The sequence below is a fragment of the Capra hircus genome, chromosome 8, assembly GCF_001704415.2.
Source record: "Capra hircus breed San Clemente chromosome 8, ASM170441v1, whole genome shotgun sequence".
In the NCBI taxonomy this organism is placed as follows: Eukaryota; Metazoa; Chordata; class Mammalia; order Artiodactyla; family Bovidae; genus Capra; species Capra hircus.
Window position 1 is genome coordinate 39627174 of NC_030815.1, and position 6705 is coordinate 39633878.

Here is a 6705-nt window from a genome sequence, read left to right on the forward strand (position 1 = left end):
CTTGAAATCTTTGTCTTGTCCCCCGTATTTGGGGGAACATATTCACCATCAACTATGATGTTAACTTAGGTTTTTTACAGATGCATTTTATCAAATTGCAATGGTTTCCATATATTCTTAGTTTTCTGAGCTTTTAATCACAAATGGGTGTTGAATTTTATAAAATGATTTTTTACATCTATCAAGATAATCATAAGCTTTTTTTCTTACTAATCTGTTAATATGGTGAATTGTACTGATTGATTTTTTAAATGGCTTTATTGAGATATATTTCACACATCATATAATGCACTCATTTAAAGTGTACAATTCAGTGGTTTTTAGGAGAGTCACAAATGTGTGCAATCATCACTACAGTCCACTCTATAATATTTTCATACCTCAAAAAGAAACTCTGTACCTTTTAGTCATTACCACCCTATCTTCCTTGTTCTCCATATTCCCCAGCCCCAAACAACCATTAATCTACTGTTTGGTTCTATAGATTTCCCTATTCTGAACTTACATATGAGTAGAATTACATAATACGTGACTTCTTTCACTTAGCATAATGTTTTCAAGTTCCATCTATGTTATAGCATGTATTAGTACTTTACTCCTTTTTGTGGCCAAATAAAGTTTCCTTATACGAATATATTAATTTCATTTATCCATTCATCTATTGACAGACACGGACACGACTGAGCGACTTCATTTTCACTTCTCACTTTCATGCACTGGAGAAGGAAATGGCAACCCACTCCAGGAGAAGGAAATGGCAACCCAGTCCAGTATTCCTGCCTGGAGAATCCCAGGAACGGGAGCCTGGTGGGCTGCCATCTATGGGGTTGCACAGAGTTGGACACGACCGACGTGACTTAGCAGCAGCATTGACAGACATATGAGTTGTTTCCACCTTTTGGCTATTATGCACAATGCTGCTATGAACATTCATGTACAAGTTTTTGTGTGGACATATGTTTTCCATTTTCTTGAGTGTATACCTAGGAGTGAAATTGGGTTATATGATAACTCTACATTTAGTTGTTTGAGAAACTGTCAGTCATAATTCCAAATTGACTGTATTATTTTCCATTTCTACTGACAGTGAATTTTCCCATATTTTCACCCACACTTGTTATCTAACTTTAAAATTTTAATCTCCTCCTTTCTTTCCAATTTTTCTCTTTCCTTCTGTCCTCCTCTCATTTCCCTATTTCTCCTCCCTTGGACAAATTGGAAGAATATTATTAAGACTAACCAAGAAATCCATTCTTCTGGGCTTTTAACCCCTAAACGCCTCTTCACTTAAAATCATCATTGACCTCTACACTCACATTTCTACTATATTTATCTTTGAATTTCAGATTCTAGTGGCCAAGCTTCCATTTGAATGCACTGCACTTTATCAATATTTCTAAGGAACTCAGGGTTTGAGAAGACCCTTAAAAGTTCCCTGGTCTAACTCATTTTGTTCAATGAAGAAAGGGGGTAGAGGGAAGACTTAATGAAAAGGCTGGAAAGAAAAGAAGGGGGAAGCAGAGCAAGGGGAAGAGAAGCAGCACCCAGCATATGCCTGGCATTTTACATACGGGATCCTATTTAAATTTCACAGCCACCTCATGCTATTGCCCTCCCCCTATTTCATAAATGAGGCGACTGAAGCAGAGATAATTATTTTGCTCAAGATCAGTTTGTGAAAGTCAAATTTAGCTTTAGTGCAATACCAAATCCTGTGACCCAGCAAACTCTTGAATTTCAGGGAGGAGGATTACCCTCATGGGTATATGAGTGTCTTACCCCTCGGTCCTGGGACAGAAATGTCCTGGATGGACACAACTGATGAGGCATTATTAGGGGAATAACAGTGTCTCTTCTCTGGACAGAAGTCAGTGCTCTGATAGGAGTTTTGTCTCAAATTACAAACAATGCCTCAGGCTAGAACAAAATTGGTGAGGAAGTATGTTCCACAGCCATGGTTACGGTATTTGTCAACTGGCAGGAATGCCAAAGTGAGATATGTGAGATGGTATGGAAAATTCCAAAGCAAAACTTCAGAACATGCATTACCTCAGTAGCAAAGGAAACAACTCAGATTTCTACAAGCTATTCAAAGAGCAGCAGCAATTTATAAAAATAGACAGAACCAGGTCATTACACAACCAAGTTCATTTGTTTCATTTTGCTTTTGATTTTTAAGACTTGCTTTTGGAAACATTAAAAAAAATTAGACCTTGTTACATACTTAGCAAAATCATTTGTATAAACCAAAGTACAAAGAGATATTTGCCATGCTTCCCTGTCCTTCTGTTCCATTCCTTCCTTTCCCTGGAGGTAATCAGTCTTCATTTGTTTAAATAAAACAAATTTTAATTTGATTTTTATTTTATTTTTATTTTATCCTATTTTTCTAAAACATAAAGATATATTCATATCCCTCCCACTCCCACCCCCACCCTGTTAAATGGTTCTGCTTTCCCTCCTTGTCCATTTTCCACTAAAAATAATGCCATAGCTCTGTGGAATATTTCTCATATGTTTTTACAGCTGTGTAGTATTCTAGTATGTGAGAAGATCCTTGTCTATTTGACCATTCTGATGGACACTGGGATTGTTTCCACTCTTTTGCTAATACAAATAGTGTTCACTGAACGACTCTCTATATACATCTTTTTGTGTTAAAGTCAGTGTATCTTAAAAATATATATATTTATGAGACTCTAAATAGGCTCCTAGGACCCAGGCTTTTCTTTTATTTATTTGGCTTCATCACGCCTTAGTTGCGGGATGTAATCTTCTTTGTCACTAGGGATTTTTGACGCAGTGTATGGACTCTCTAGTTTCGGCATACAGGCTATGCCTGTTGTGGTGCTCAGGCTTAGCTGCTCCACAGCATGTGGGATCTTAATTCCCTGACCAGAATCAAACCCAAGTCCCCTGCACTGCAAGGCAGATTCTTTATCACTGGGTTACCAGGGAAGTCTCCTGCCAGTGTATCTTTAGGTTAGATTCCTAGATGTGGAATTTTTGGATTGACAAGTGCACATATATGAAATTTTGCTAGAGACTGCCAAATTTCTTTTTCCATGGATTGTACCATTTTTGCATTCCCACTAGCAAAATATTCCTCACTACCTTGTCAACACATTACATTGCCAAACTTAGATTTTTGCTGATCTGATAGTTGAGAAATAGTATCCCACTATAGTTTTAATTTGTATTTCCTTTACCATATGTATGATTAAACATCTTTTCATATGGCTCATTTGCTGCTGCTGCTGCTGCTGCTAAGTTGCTTCAGTCAAGGGCTGTTAAATAGAACTTTCAATTTCTTTGTGTTTGTGTGCGTGTGTACTGTGGTGTTTATATCACTTGCCTATTTTCCACAGAGTGGTTTTTCTTTTCTCTATTTGTTGAAATCCTTTCTGTAGTAGGGATATTTACAATGGCATGCAGGAGCTGATGGGTGTTGCCCTATAAGTGCAGATGGTTTAATTTTCAGGAATTTGGTTAGTCAGTTGACATCATGTTGGTACAGCTGATGTCATCTTGGCAACTTAAAAATCTGCTATGGTGGAAGTATTACGCCATGGGCAAATGCCACAAGTGAGGGCTCCTTCTAGCCCTCCCCTCCAGAACACACCACTGGACATTATTCCTTTGTCTATAAGTTGGAAATATTTTTGCAATTTGTCTTTTTTATCTTGCTTATGAGGTATTTTGCTACACATTGCTACACATTTTGCTACATTTTGTTGTTGTTTTGTACAGTCCAAATTTCAGTCTTTTTCTTTACTGCCTCCAGATTTTGTCAGTTAGAGTAACATGGAAACATACATTACCATACGTGAAATAGATAGCCAATGGGAATTTGCTGTATAAATCAGGGAACTCAAACCAGGGCTCAGTAACAACCGAGAGAGGTGGGATTGGGAGGGAGGTAGGAAGGCTGTTCAAGTGGGAGGGGACATGGGTAAATCTATGGCTGATTCATGTTGATGTCTGGTAGAAACCAACACAATATTGTAAAGCAATTATCCTTCAATTAAAAATAAATGAAAAAAAATGTCCCCAACTCCTTGATTATACAGAAATTCACCCATACTTTCTACTGGATTAATATAGTTCTATTTCTTTAAAAAATTGTAAACCTTTGATCTGTTTGGAATTCATCTTGAAGAAAGAGATAGGTTTGTGCTTTTCCCACTGGCTGTCTCTTCACCCTTACACTATTTATGAAGATCTTCTTCTTTTTTTTAAAGATTTTTTGGTAGTACTATCATCTTTATTGAATTTGTTACAATGTTGCTTTTATGTTTTGGATTTTTTTCTGGCCATGAGGCATCTGGGATCTTAGTTCCCTGACCAGAGATCAAATCTGTACTCCCTGCATTGGAAGGCAAATTCTTAACCACTGGACCACCAGGGAAGTCCTGAAGATCTTTTTCTCCAAGATTTGAGATGCCTCCTTTATTAAGCTTCCAGATGAATTTAGGTTTATTTTTGGATTTTTAATTATTTTATTGATCTATGTATTCATACCACCTTATTATACAGGTTTCATAATGTTTTAATAACTGTTAAGGCTCGACTCTCATTTTCTTCCTTTTCAGGGTTTTCTCATATATTCTTGCTTATTTATGCTTTTGAATGAATGTTATGATAAAACTGTCTTAGCACTGAGGGCTCCCTCTTCTGTTGCTTTTGCAGTGTTAAAAAATATTTCCTTGTATTTTCTGACTTTTGTTTCCTCTGTTCTCTTCTGTCTAGATTTTCTCTTCCTTTTTCCTCTAACATCCTTGTTAGTTTGAATTCTATTCTCAGAAGTTCCCTCTCAGAGAAAGCATTTTCTATATTTCATCCAGCATTTTTTGAAATTACTAATTCAGTTGTTGATTAGCTATGGGATTTTGGGCAAAACTATCCTTTGATATTTTTACCGATGCATTGCAAATGAAAAATAATCTTATTTTTTTACAGTTAGAAATAATTTCAGTTGGTTTTCAGTTCTATCAACAGACTCTGGCTCATTTAATCTCTCCCTCCTTTTTTTAAAAAAATAATTTTTATTGTAGTTGCTTTACAATATTGTGTTAGTTTCTACTGTACAGCAAAGTGAATCAGCTATGTGTATACATATATATATATATATATATATATATATATATCCCCTCTCTTTTGGATTTCCTTCCCATTTAGGTCACTACAGACCATTAAGTAGATCCCTGTGCTACACAGTAGGTTCTCATTAGTTCTCTATTATATACATAAGATCAATAGTGTATACATGTCAATTCCAATCTTCCATTTCATCTCATTCCTCTCTTTCCCTCTTGGTATCCATACTGTTGTTCTCTATATCTGTGTCTCTATTTCTGCTTTGTAAATAAGATTGTCTATACCAAATTTTTTAGATACCACATATATGCCTTAAAGGAGTATTTGTTTTTCTCTTTCTGACTTACTTCACTCTGCATGGCAGTCTCTAGGTCCACCCATGCTTCCACAAATGACTCAATTTTGTTCTTTTTTATGGCTGTCACTCCTTCTTGAAACACATTCCATCAACTTCCAAGATACCGCACACACCTGTTTTCTTCCTAATTAACTTGCCGTTCCCCTTGGGTTCCTTCAGTGTTTCCTGCTCATCCCCTAAATGCTGGAGAACCCTAAAACTCAGATTTCAAACGTCCTCTCCTCTCATCTAAACCCATCCCCTAAGTGACTTTGTATTGGCTCATGGATTTAAATGTATCAACAACTTCCCAGTTTTATGCCTTCAGCCTGGACCTCTATTATGCACCCAAAATTTGTACATCTAACTGCTACCTTATCAATTTCTGTAGATGTCCCAAAGGCATCTCCAAATTCACTTACCCAAAATGCATTAACGCATTAATATTTTCCTCAAACCTGTTTCTCCTATAGTCTTTCCAATCTCAGTTAATGACAGTTCTATTTTTCTAGTAGTTCAGGGAGAAATTCTTCTTCCATTCTCTAATCCACCTATCCACAGGTTCAATCCTGTGGCTACAACTAGGAGCTCAGCTGGAATGGCTAAACCCACTCAGATTTCTGGGCTTCTGTCCACATAGCCTTCAGTCAAACTTCTTCAGATCTGGCCTCTTCAAGAATCCCAGAGAGCAAGTCCTGACATACAAGCACTTCTTAAATCTCTTTTTTACTTTCTTGGTGTCTTAATGTATTGTTTGCGCTCAGTGTTTTTACTACTGGGACAAGTTCAAGGGAGAAGAACCAACCCATACAAATGTGTGCCCATGGACAAATGACTGTGCTAAGCCCTGATGCCAGGAGATTTCTCAGTTTGACAGTTACTTATTCATTCCTTATTCATAATCAACAAACTTTTGCAAAGCTGCCGTTAGTTGGCGTTTTGTGGGTCCTGGTGATGTGAACACAACACTCAGCTTCTCCTCCCCACTGATAGGATAGTTCCTCAGCTATTTTGTTTGTTTTCCTTCTAAGCCAAATAACCCCAGGATTTTCTTTGAGGTCTCTTTTGCATCTAAACCCTCAAATGTTCTCAGTTTTGGAGATCAGGAGGAGTCTCTATGCACCTGTTCTCCAGTGTTCTGTAACTTGTACTTGTCCAAACTTTTTCATTTTTTTGTTAGTTCTGTTCTTAAGTTTTCTGATCCTTTTATTTACATTCTTTATCTAATCCTTTCAAAGCATTATTTTGATGTTTTTTTCTAACTACATGAG